Consider the following 12,975-nt stretch of genomic DNA (forward strand, 5'->3'; position numbering starts at 1 on the left):
GTTCTTTTATGAAGGGCCCCTGCGAGCCAGGCCCCGGCCGCACACCCCGTTACCCGAGGTTGTGAGCGGAGCCTCCAGGGCCTACCTTGGGCCCTGTTTTCAGGTCTCTGCGATCGTCCTTTGGAAAGAAGTAGCCAAGCATAAGCCATCCTTATAGTTTTTTAGGCCCCTTGGCCTTGCTGTATTTCTTAACCCTTTGAAGTTATGGACCCTTTTGAGAATCTGGCAAAAATTATCGAGTTCTTCCTTAAGAAAAGTACACATGCACGCATACCTCAAGTGAGGTTCTCTCTGCCTGATGTAAACCTGCTTCTCGGTGGGTCTGAGGCAGTAGTTTATAATCGCCTTCCTTTTGGTGATCACAGGACCCTTGTGAGCCTTTCAAGAATCTGATTATTGTTATGTCTGCTTCTCAGAAAAAAATGCTCAACCATATACTCACACACATACTGACATACAATTTTGGGGGGCTTATGGATCCTTTAAAACTTAATCAGGATCCCAGATTAAGACTTCACCGAACAGGAGCTGGAGATGGCACCAAGGGCACACCTGACCCGCAGCTCTGTCCAGAAGGAGTTCCAGGAGTTCTGCACCCTGCTGCATCAGGCCACTGCCTTGTCTGAGGGCATCTGAGTCCTGTGATGATGGCCTTGGCATCTGAGAAACCATTTCCACACTTGCCTCTGCATCTTGGTTCCCACCACCCTCTTAGTGTGGAAATAAGTTGCAGGTTGTCATGTTCTGTCTGATCTATGAGCGTTCCTTACCCAGAAACTCTAACTCAGGAAGACAGCAAGTGACTTGTAATTAACCAGTTTCACTCAATCCCAGGCATCTGAGCACACCTTTCTTGGTTTTCGTTCTCACCTCTCTTTCTGCGGGTGAAGCTGTGAGCAGCAGCCCCAGCTGTGGAGCCTCACCTCACCTAAATCTGACAGATTTAGTAACCAGTGCAGTAATTATCAGTATTAGCCACCCAGATGTGAATAGGCTCCTTGCACAAAATAGCCCGGTAATAATCTCACACTTCCTGCAGCTAGCCAAGCAAGGGTGCAGCAGACCAGAGGTGCTGGGGAAGGACAGAGAAAGGCGAGAAACGGCAGACGGAGACATTCTCTCCAGGAAGTTCTCCAGGAAATGCAATCTGGTTTCTGCACTTGAATGTGTGAGGTATGAGCCAGTGGGCCAGGCTGTCCTGGTCCTATAATTTCCAATTCGTCTAACGTCCTCCACATCCAAATGCTCAGCTCATGTCTGTGTCCACTCAACGTTCCAGCCCTGCCCTGCCCTGCTCTTGGTAGACATCTTACCCTCACGTTTGCACGGACACACCCTGCTTTCTCAGGGCACATGAACACTTTATAGACTGAATTGTGTCTCCCACCCCCCAAACTTATATGTTGAAGCCTTAACTTCTGATGTGGCTGTATTTGGAGATAGGGCCTTTAATGAGGCAATTAAGTTAAAATGAGGTCAAAAGGGTAGGACCCTACTCCTTAGGATTAGTGGCCTCATAAGAAAAGAAAGACACTGGATATGTCCCTCTCTCTGTGCAGGAACAGAAGAAAAGACATCTGAGGACACAGAGACAGGTGGTATTTTATGATGGCAGTCCAGACAGGAAGGCATACATTTTTGGCACACTCCTTACCCCATCCAGCTTGTTCAGCCTCCTCCCAACACTATGGCTCCAGCCGTTTTCTCTTGTGAAGTCTCTCTCCATATAGTCCCCTGAACGTATTCATTCTGGGACATTCGTGTAATTTTTTTTTTCACCTTTTGGTACCCAAACTTAAGTCTCACCTCTCATTCTGCTTTTCAAAACTGCTCTAGCCACAGAGCTTTGCCTTTTCAGTTCTCTTGCAGGTCGGCAACATCTTAGCACTCTATTATACATATTGTTCTGTTTTCTCTCTAATTGTTTCTCACACACAAAACTTGGCCGTCCCATCAGAGTGAAAGCCACTTAAGTGTGGAGTTTGTACCTGGTACTTGACTATCTGGCAGAACCCAGCATGAAACTGGGCACAGAGGGAACACACAGTGTTTGCTGGTTAATTTATTCCAATTAAACATATTGACTCTTCAAAAAAAATCTTAAAAGGTAATGTAGGACTTTATTCTCTAAAATCTCAAGACAGTGTATGTCATTTCAGTCATTTTGGAAGCCCATTGGAGCAGGGACCTCAGGGAACTTCTATACATTTTTTTTTCCCATAGCACGTGGCTGGATACTTTCTGAACAGACCTTGTGTGTGTGTGTGTGTGTGTGTGTGTGTATGCATGTGCTTGTGTGTGTGTGTGTGCGTGTGCGTGTGTGTGTGTGTGTAAGAGAGGGAAATAGAGACATTGAAGAAGATACAAGGTACAAGAAACATTGTACACCCGACAATGATGCCTCAGTCCCCTTCAAAGTAGGCACCTTCAGACCTTACGCAGTTCGCCCAATTGCCATCAGCTGCTCTGTTGTATTTTCCTGAATCTCATCAATGGTCTGAAATCTCTTCCCTTTCAAAGGTGATTTTAGTTTCAGGAAAAGCCAGAAGCCCCAGGGCACCAAATCTGGTCTGTAGGGGGGCTGATTTGATGTTTTACCAAAAAACAGCATAAGACGTGAGGCATGAGTGGGCACATCGCTGTGACGAAACTGCCAATCACCAGTTGCCCATCGCTGTGGCCTTTTGAATCATCCAAAATAGTTTCCATGGAGCAATGTCTAAGCTTAATGCAAAATTTGATGCAGATTTGTTGTTCTACTCACTCAGTCATGTTAAATGCAACAGCCACACAGTACACATGCTCACTTGTCAGGGTCTGCTGCCTCCACTGACACAGTAAAGTTGTCACTGTTCACACATGTGCATTCCAGTCCACTCTCCTTGGCTGTCAGGTTACATCAGTATTGCACAAACCATTCTTGTTATATTAACAATGGCTGGACTTTTTCTGGACAGACTCTGTGTGTGTACACACACACACACACACACATATATATTTTTCAGGCTCAGAGGGGCTCTACACATTGCTCAGAGTCACACAAAGTCAACCCTTCTTTCTCCAAATCAGAAGACATGTTATCCTTGGGTTCCTTGTGACCCTCACTGATGCACTTGGCTGTCTTCTCACTCTCCAGATGGAGAGGAAAGGCCAGGGGACCTCAGATCTTAGAGATGCTTCTGTTCCAACAGATCAGTTGCAAAAGAAAAGAGAAGTTCATACAGCTCCTCAAGGCTTGAAGCTAGAGATGTTTTAGAATTCGAAAGGTACCATATATTTTGAAACATCCCTTGCGAGGTTTGGGGCAATATCTCATAATCAGCCATGTTAATATTTCTGCAGTAAAATATATGAATGTTCAAACTGCATGAGTGCGACGATAAAGCAGCTTCACATCAGTTTAGGTCTGGGGTTTTTGTCGCGAGGCGAGTTTTGGCACTACACTTGCAAAAAGCAACAAACAACTCAAAATCCACCTCTTGGTTTTCAGAGATTTGGGAATTTGAGAATTGCAGGTAATGGATTGTGGAATGACATTTTAGGCTTGGTTGTCCCAAAAGACATGGATGTTTGTGAGGGTGTGGAAAAGCAGCAATACTAACAAAATGAGAAGTCATAGACTGGGAAAGGAGTAAGGAGTTTAAGGGAGTATGGGGATATTGCTTGTTCTCTAACCATGTTATATTGGGTTGTAGTCCTATTTTTCTAAGGAGTACATGTTTATCAGATGCCTGGTGAGTTTCAGGTGCCCTTGTGTTTACAGTGGCTTGTAAGTGGCAGATGGAGGAAGGGACTTTTGAGAGGAGGGGTGAGGATGGCAGAAGCTCTTGTGGAAGAGCCACAGACCATGGTGGACTTCCACGTGGTCAGAGAGAGTTAGCTCAGAAAAGTGTGAAATAAGAGTGCATACTACGGGCAAACTTCTCCCGGCAGAGTGAAGGCGACCTGAGAAAGGGAGACTAAATAAAGGAGGACCTTATGGAATCATAGGAAAGTCTGGTTGGAAAAGTCAGCACCTCTTGGGGCTGGGAGCCTGGGGACAACAATGTAGGTAGATGTCCTCTCATCGTGATACTCTGTCCCCAGATGGCTTGGGTGCTTTGAGGTTTTCCCACACTGTATGGGTGGCTTTGCAATACGAAGGAGGAGGGCAGTAAAAGGGAAAGCCATGCTGACCCCTCACTGCACAGCTCTCTGTGCCTGCTGCAGATGCTTGGCCACCAACACCCTCTGCGGCCGGGGTCTCCCTGGAGCCCAAGTCAACAGCAGGAAGCTTAATCTTGAACCTTAAGACTAGTCTTGTTGTTGACCTTGGTCCTGCTTTGCTTTGTTCTTAAGTCCTAGAACCTGCTCTTACCTCTCTCCTGTCAGAGCTCCCTGTCTGGTATCCCCAGCTCCAATAACTAGGCGTCTGTATCATTGTCCCATCCTGGTACGCTACCCAATGGCTCAGGTGCTTAGGGACTAGGAGTTGGGGGCGGGGGTGAGGGGGTGGGGGGGTGGAGTCCAGTTATGCTACTTCCTCCCCCTGCCTAAGTCTTTTGCCCCCTGCTGCTTCACATTCCTGACCTCAGCTTCCTTCTTGAGCCTCTGCCAACTGCCTTGTGCCAGCTTCCTTAGACATGCCCCCAACATGGCCTCACCTCCTACCACTACCAGCTGCCAGGATCTCCCCAGATCCTGACCCTGCCTTGGTGTGTAAGCCTTGGTCCAGGTTCCAGCCCCTCCTGGTCTGGCATATCCAGCTATCAACTCAGCCAAGTTTCTGACAGACATGAGCTCATGGTCATGGTTTAAAGAAGAAGAAGGAAAAAAGTCTGTGGCAGCTGGGGAGTGGTAGCAGGCATTTAGTAGCAGCAAATGCCAGGGAGCTCCTGGGCTAGGGGTGTCCTGGCTACATTTATCCTAAGGTAAGACAGAGGAATGGGTGAAAAGTGAACAGGAAGAAGTAAACAAAGGGAGGAAGAGAGAGAAAAGGAAGTGAGGATGTGAGGAAGAGAAGCAAAGGGTGTGGAGAGAATGTTTCTAGTCTGAACTGAGTGTCTGAACTGAGCATGAAGATTCTTCTCATCCACAAAGAGTCAAACATTGACATAAAAGAAGATGGAAAGGATAATTGAGCCAGGAGGTGGAGGGGTGGGGGGCAAGACGAGATACACACACACAGACACAGGGAAGAGAGAGAGGAAGGAGTGAAAAGATAGACTATCCAAAGAATAAGCAGGATAGACATGGAGGGCTAACAAGAACAGGTGAGCAAGAAAAAGGCATCTGTGAAAAAGGATCCATGGTTGAAATGTGCAAAGGACATCATTACTCCTTCCTGATTTCATTAACCAGGGATTATTGAGCACTCCCTTCCCCCAACACCTATCTCTGCGCCTCTTGGTTCTTCCCTGATTGGTCCTAAACTCCATCCTCCTCTTGACACCAAATTCCATTAAAGATTGAATAGATTTCTCACAAGTTCAGCTTCAGGGCTCAGAGGTAATGTTTATATGCCAGATGCAGGGTAAAATGAGGGTAGCAAAGCCCGTTTCACGGCTCTTCCAAGGGACACACGAGGTAAAGTGTGCCACGCGCTCAGCAGAGCGCCTGGTACAGAGTGAGTGTTCCGTAAATGATAACCATTGTCATTCTTCTCTTTCCTCCAGTCTTCGTTCCCAACCTGTCACCTCCTGCCTGTCCTTTCTTTGAAATGACACTCACTTTCATCTCTCTCTACTTTCAGACCTTGAGCCCCTGGAAGCTGTATTCCTACAATGGCAGATCTGTAGGTCCCCCTGCCTGTATGTTCTCCTCACCTGGGTCTATAGTAATCCTTTCATTTGTGTAGCATTTAACAGAATTTAAAACAAAAAACAAAAAAAAACCTCATAAACGAAGGCTCAGAGACAGGAAGTGATTTGTCCAACAAGGCACGGCTAATATAAGGAGCGGTGGGACGCAAATTTAAGTCTCTCCCGGCATTGCCCTCTGTCCACAGAGTTGAGTAATTGCTTCTTTCATATTGATATTCCTGACGATACAGACCTGGTCTTATATTTCCCATAAATATCTTTATGGTCTGGCCCACAGAGTCAGTTGATTCATTTCTTCCAGGCACCCAAAGAAGTGCAAGGTCACCCTTGGCTCAGCCCCGCCTCCTTGGTAGAAGGGACCCTTGGCTTCCGCGTTGCTTTGTTCAGGCCTCAGCAGCAGGACCCGCCCTGCCCCAGGGCTGTGCACACAATAGATGAGGGCTGACTAGAGCAAAGCCAACATTCCACACTCTGGTGAGCAGGGAGAAAATCACAAGGAATTATGGTTGTTTAAGTGTAGCTCAAACTAGTCGAGAATAAAAGCAACTCCATGCTCATAGCAACAGAAAGAAAGAAATTGAGATTTCATGAAAAGAAGGCTTTCTTCTCCGTGAGAGTTGTGAGATGTTAGAACGAGATTCCTGCAGAGGTTGTGGAAACTGCTCCCCTGGAGGTCTTTAAGAGCCAGAGCACAATTCTCTTTTCAGTGAGAGGTGGATGTGATGGCTGTGAGTGCAGAGCTGGGGCACAGGCGGCAAGGAGGAGGGTTTAGGGTATCTTGGGGGGTCGGCGGGAGCTCCGAGACAGGGCCAGGGTTTGGGACAGGGAGGGGAGGGCAGGCCCCAGGGACATGGGGTCAGGGACAGGCCACAGGAACAGAGTTCTGAGTGGAGAGCCCCACAGGCTGTTTGGTGTCTGATCTGTTCAATTGCTGCCTGCTGGCTGGGGCTGGTCAGCACCCAGCGTGGAGGCGGGGAGCTCATGCTGGCCCCTCAGGGGACCTTGGGACCCAGACAGCCAAACCCAAGCAGTCTACCTGAGTAAAGCAGCGTGCAGAGGCTGGCCCACCAAAATAGTAAATACAAATAACTGAACCTGAAGAGCTCTCTTTCACTGTGTTCCTTAAACAGGAGTGTTTGGGAAGGATTCCAGGTCCACAAATTACCCCAGATAAAAGTGCCACAACTTCCTGGAGCATCCATTTTTACTAGATGTGCCAGGGATAGGGGGCAAAGGGAGGAGTGGTAGGTAATTTTATGGGTAGAAAATTGAAAATGCACTTTTTATTTCGATAAATCTGGATTTGTCATGGAGTCAATGCAAAGTCATGCATGCATATTTTAGACAAAGCGTGAGCCTCAAAAAGACCTTTCCAGCATCCTCTCAGATGAGACACTGCACCTGCCCCCGCCTCCAGGCCCCTAAGGTGAGGGTATGTGAAGGCCCTTTCTTCTGCATTTAGAGTATTTGGGCATAAAAGTTTTACTAGGGCTGCTTTAGGATTAACAAAGCACTGTCTCCTGCACTATCTCATTGAGTTATTCAACAAGCATTTAAGCACTTTTTGTGGGTTATACACAATGTCCTTTGTGGCAAAGAAGTGGGTATTAATATTTTCCCTGTAGTGGAATTGAGGAAACAGCCCCAGCGAGATGAAATGATCCTTCCCTGACAACAAAATTCACAGATGGCAAAACAGGGTTAGGGATGTGCGGGCCGTTTTGCGGCATGCGGGGCCTAGCCCATCGCACCTGCCTCCTCTTCCTCGTGCCTCTGCGATTCTTCCCCACACTCGTTCCCTTCCGTTACACAGCACTCATTGCCGTGTGCCCCCACCTAAGAGCTTGCAAAGCAGGAGGGGCAGGTCCAGGGCAATTGGGAAGCCCAGGAAACCCAGCCGGCACCTGTGCCTTTTCTCCTGCCTGTGGTTTTGACATGCTCCTCACACATTTACAGATAAGGACATTAACACAGAGTCACCAGCCTCCCCAGGTCACAGGCAGAGCTGGGCTGGCAGGGTTCTGGCTCAGTGCACAGCCCAGGGGCACCTGGGATGTGATCAGTTCTCAGCATGGCCGAGGATAGATGGGTCACCAGCCAGCATTTATCCAGGACCGTTAGATGTGGGCTCTATGTTAGGCCAATGGGGGAACAAAGATGAATAAGGCCTTTTCTACCTTCAAGGAGCATACAACAGAGCAGAGAATCGATGCTCAACTCATCAGAAAGAGGGGAATAGGAATGGGCCGGGGCGATAGGGCCAGCAGGTGATGTCCCTCCTGCATCCTGTCACCTCTGCCTGGGCGCGGGGGCCGAGGCAGGAGATGCTTCCCTGCCTTGGTTGCTGTGGGCCTCCCCTCTCCATCTGCATGTGGAACTCTCTCCTCTCCCTGCGTATTCATGATCCCCTAAGAGCTCCTCCTTTGTCAACCGTTCTCCTTTCCCTACAGTTCCCCAGCAGTCACCCAACCGAAACCACCAAGGCCTGTGTTCACAAGCTGATCCGCCTAAACAATGCTTTATAAATGGTGAGAGCACACACTTAGAAATTAATTACATGCGCTGCGTGCTGTTCACATGCTTTAACTACTTTAGTCATCCCCACAAGCCTGTGATTTTGTTATTATGTCCATTTCATAGGTGAAAAAGCTGAGGTTAAGTGAACAGCAAGTATGTAGCAAAACTGTCACTCAGGCATGCTCTAGACATCCTCTAGCCATTCCATACACAGTACCTCATTTGGACTTCACACCGATACCATGGTATAGGTCGATGGGGAAACTGGGGTCCAGATGGATCGAATGCATTGCCAAGCCAGATGGTAAAGTGATTAGAATCCAGGTCTGAGTCCTATTTTGGTGTTCTCTCCATTGCGTTTTGTTGCTGAAATCAGAAAATATTCCTTGTATATGTCCAGTACTCCTGTACCCGCCCAGTCTTTGGAGGATTGGGTCTTAGTGCTTTCCTACTAGGTGAAAACAAGGACAAAACAGTCATGACCAGGCATTGGTGAAGCCAGAAAACTTTGAAAGACTGCCACCTGGTGGCTTCCTCAGTGGTGGAGGCTGGAGCTGGGCCCAGGGCCTGTGAGCACTGGCCTTGGGAGTCATGATATGAAGTTCGTAACAGAAGGTGGAACTTACTGACCGGTTGCTACACACTCTGCTAAGCACTTCAGATGACTTCTCTCATTTCTTCATCACATTAACCTGTAAGGTTGGTCCTATTGTCATTGTCCCCATTTCAAAGGTGAGAAAGCTGAGGCTCAGAGGTTAAGTATCCTGCTCAAGGTCACCGTGCTGCTAGGTCTTAGAGCAGAGATTACAGGTTTGTCTGACTCCAGGAGCTGCTTCTACTTCACCACTCCTAACCCTGCCTTCCCGCACTTTATACCATTGGGCCCCTGCCTACCCTTCCCATCTCATCCCCTGGCTTGTCTCAGCTCACAGAGGTCACCTCCTCAAAGACGCTATCGATGCCAACCATCCATCCAAGGTGCTCCTATGCAAGCCCAGTTTTTCACTGTCCCATTAACTTGCTGCATTGCCTTCTTATGGCTTAGCACTCTCTGAGATTATCTTATTTATCTTATGTCAGCTCCATGGGGGGCAGGGACTGCTGAATCCCCAGTACCTAGTGCTTGTGAAGAGTTACTCCATAAATATTCACTGGATGAATGATTGGAGTGGCAGAACCGAAGAGGCCTTTCAACTGGTATTTTACACATTTAACCCAGAGGCCTTCTTATCCCTCTTGTGGTTTCCTCTCATCCTTGCCTCCTTCCTCTTTGGACCACTCTCCTATATATCCCAGACGATAGGTAAGCTGAGGCCAGAACTAGGACTTGGTTTAATTGGACAGATAGGCAGTAAAATATCAGATGCATTAAAAATAAGATGCTTTGCATTTTTTATCCTTAGTATTTGATATAGTTGTTTTAGTATTTGATATAGTTATAGTATTTGGGAGCTTTCTGGTAGTGGTTGTTATTAATTCTTGTAATTAGCCTGTACTTTATAGATATTGCTCTTGGGCATTTAATAGGAGGCTTAATTGGTCACTCAGGCCTGGAACCTATCCTGTTCTCCAACTTTATTACTTCTGCTACCACATCCAGAACCTGGAAAGGTAGATTAGCATCTCAGGATTATAAACTGCCTGTTCTCACTCACCCACATTTGAATGTGCTCCAGAAAGTAGACTCTGGCCTGTGAATTTGAGTTTAGAGCCCTGTACTTGTAAGGAGAAGCCCAGACCCAGGCACAAGTCTTAAGATACGCTGAAAATACGAGCAGAGTACACATGCTTACAGATGAGTTCATAGCCAAAGACATGGGCGACTTCGGAAGCGAAAAACCACAGTGGCTAATGGTCATTAGAGCTTCACTGATGTAATTTCAGAGAATAAGGAGAGCCACAATCCCAATTAAATAAAACCAGGAAAACTGAGCTCTGTGCCAGAATAATGATACGGTGGCAGAGAAGCCCGCGGACGAGCGGGGACTGGGAGCGGGCCATCTGACCTCTCCTCCGGGCCTGCCTCTGTCTCGCTCTGCGTCCTTTCTTAATCTGGAAAAATAAGACGGAGCTGGCTGGTCTTTCAGATTCCCTGCAGCTCTGATGTTCTAGGCCTTTACTGGGGCGGGGCGGGGGGGAGGCGGGACAGGAGAAGGGGCTGGAGGAAAGGCAGCTAATGTTGCTTGAATTCTTACTCTACCTCAGGTCCAAATGGGCACGGCGACATCAGGTCCTCACAGTAGCCCCACTAACATGGTCTCTGTTTTGTAGATGAAAAGGGGAAAAACGGAAATTAAGTGATATGCCTAAAGCAACATTGCTGGAACCTGCCAGAGCTTTGCCATAAGGCATCCGGCACTTACAATCCACCTCTAGCCTTGCTCCAGAATATCTAATTCCTAGAAGTAGCCCTCACCTCCTGAGGAGTGCTGCTTGGGTCTGCACAGTGACCGGAGAAAAGAGGAGCGCAGCTGGGGTTGTCAGATTTCTTGGTTTATTTCAACACCATTCTCTGGCTCCTAATTAGGCAGCTCAGGGGTGAGACACTAACGTGGATATAAGTAATGAGCAGCAGACCTTGTGTCACAGGCCGACCCTGGATACAGGACACAGAATGATTCTGTAATTACACCAGCCAGGCTTTATCGAAAGCCTCTTATGTGCCAGATACCAACAACAACAGCAACAATAGCAAAAACAACAACAGCAGTAACAACATCAGCAGCAACAGTTGTGGTCGCACTGCCGCACTAGACTGAATAATGTACTATCAGAATATCTCCTACGAGGGGAGTAAGGCGACTCTTCTATTTACTGGTAGAGTAGATCAGGTCTCCATCTGAGAACTGAAACAAGTGCCACAAGGTCAAACCACCAGGATTGCCACATTTTCAGAATGAACATTTAGAACGTGTGGCCTGATGCCTTGACTGGTAAGGAGCCAGTTCTCTGAAGAGTCCAGGGGCAGTGGCTAACATGGTTCGCAGTGTAGTTACTTACCTCTTGGTGCTCCCTCAGTTCCATGTCTGCCATACCACCCTCTGGCTTCCCAAAACCTTCCTGCAAAGGCTCATCATTCTGGCCTCCCTCCTCTAAAGTACCCTGTGCTCTAAACTTATGAACTTCTTCTAATATACAATCAAATTGACCATTCTCAGGCTTAACAATCCCCCCACATTGGGGAAAGGGCATGGAACTGTACTATGATGATTAGTGTAATTCATACTAAGGTGTGAGTGACTAATGAGCCACCTGTTACATGACGGTGTTTGCTCATTTTTCCATCAAACAGCTCTCCCTAATAGAATCCTAGTTTCTTGGCACTCTAGGCTCTGTGGGGGCAGGTGGAAAGAGAGACCACCCTTCCCAAGGGGCTGTTTTCTGAAGGGTGCTATTTATATACTCCTTCTGATCTTTGAACAAATTAAGTGGCACAGGGAAGCTCTTGGAAAACCATAAAGGTACAGCACCTATCCTATTTGCATCATCTCACCTTTCGAGATCCCTTCTTTGGTGAAAAACCGTTTTAATAAGGCTGTAATTTTGTTACAGAATTTTGTAATTAAATATCCTTAAAAATAATGAGAGTGCAGGCCCCTATCTCCCAATTTATCATAGACTTAATGCCCCGAGTTACATAGCGTTTAATCAGGAATGTATCTCCATTGTAACTCCATGCAGGCCTTGCAGAAAGGAAGTTCTCTGAATTTATCACGAAGGTTGCTCTCTGTTCTGGAGATGTTATTCTGTTTACCAAGTTGCAAGATAACTGATGGCTTTTTAGTCAGAAAGAACGGTCCCTCTCTCATCCTGGCCTTCATCCCAGGCCCAGGGGCCTCTCTCATCCTCAGAGGTAAATCCGTCCATCAGCTCCCCACAAGTTCAGACTTGGCTTCCTTGAAGGAGCACACGTGCTCCTCCTGCTGGCTAAAGGCAGCCAATACAGCAGTGTGCCGCAAAATCACAACACCCTTTGGACTTCCTTCAAACCACAGCTCGAGCACCTACTGTGTGCCTCGAGATATAAAGATGAGAAGGACCAGGCCCCTGTCCTCAAAGAGCTTAGAATCTTGAACGTAACACACAAAACAACCTATTAATCGCAGGATCCTAGAGAAGGGAGAAATCACTTCTGTCCGCAGAGGTTAGGGAGGCTCCGTGATGGTGACAGCATTTTACTTGCATCCTGAAAAAGCATTTGGATTCAGGAAGTGAAGAGGGAGAAAATGGTCAGTGTAAGGGGTCCTGGAATATTAGGGTAAAAAGAGACCCAAAGAATCATGTACTGTAATCTCCTTTTATAAGTGAGGAGAAAGGAGCTCAGAGAAGCCAAATGCCCTAGATGTAAGGAGACAGAACAAAGACTGGAACCCACACCTCATTCCAACTCCCGGTTCACCACCAATTCCAGGCTGAGAGGCGGGGGCGGGGAGTGCTGGATATGTCAGGGAAATGGAGAAAAGAGTCTGAGTTGGCTACCACAAGAAATTCAACCCCATTTACAGAGGAAGTGAAATGGTCTGGGTAATTTAATTTCCTAATTAGATGAAAGTTCAGCAAAAAAGGCTGCATTATTAGAAATGTTGATTTTTAAGAAACTTTCTGAAATGTTTTATTTCACTCTTCTGCCTTAATGAGCAAAGTAAGGTAACAGATC

Source organism: Pteronotus mesoamericanus, unplaced genomic scaffold, assembly GCF_021234165.1.
Source record: "Pteronotus mesoamericanus isolate MK-2021 breed Mesoamerican mustached bat unplaced genomic scaffold, CSHL_Meso_final contig_657, whole genome shotgun sequence".
NCBI classification, from domain to species: domain Eukaryota; kingdom Metazoa; phylum Chordata; class Mammalia; order Chiroptera; family Mormoopidae; genus Pteronotus; species Pteronotus mesoamericanus.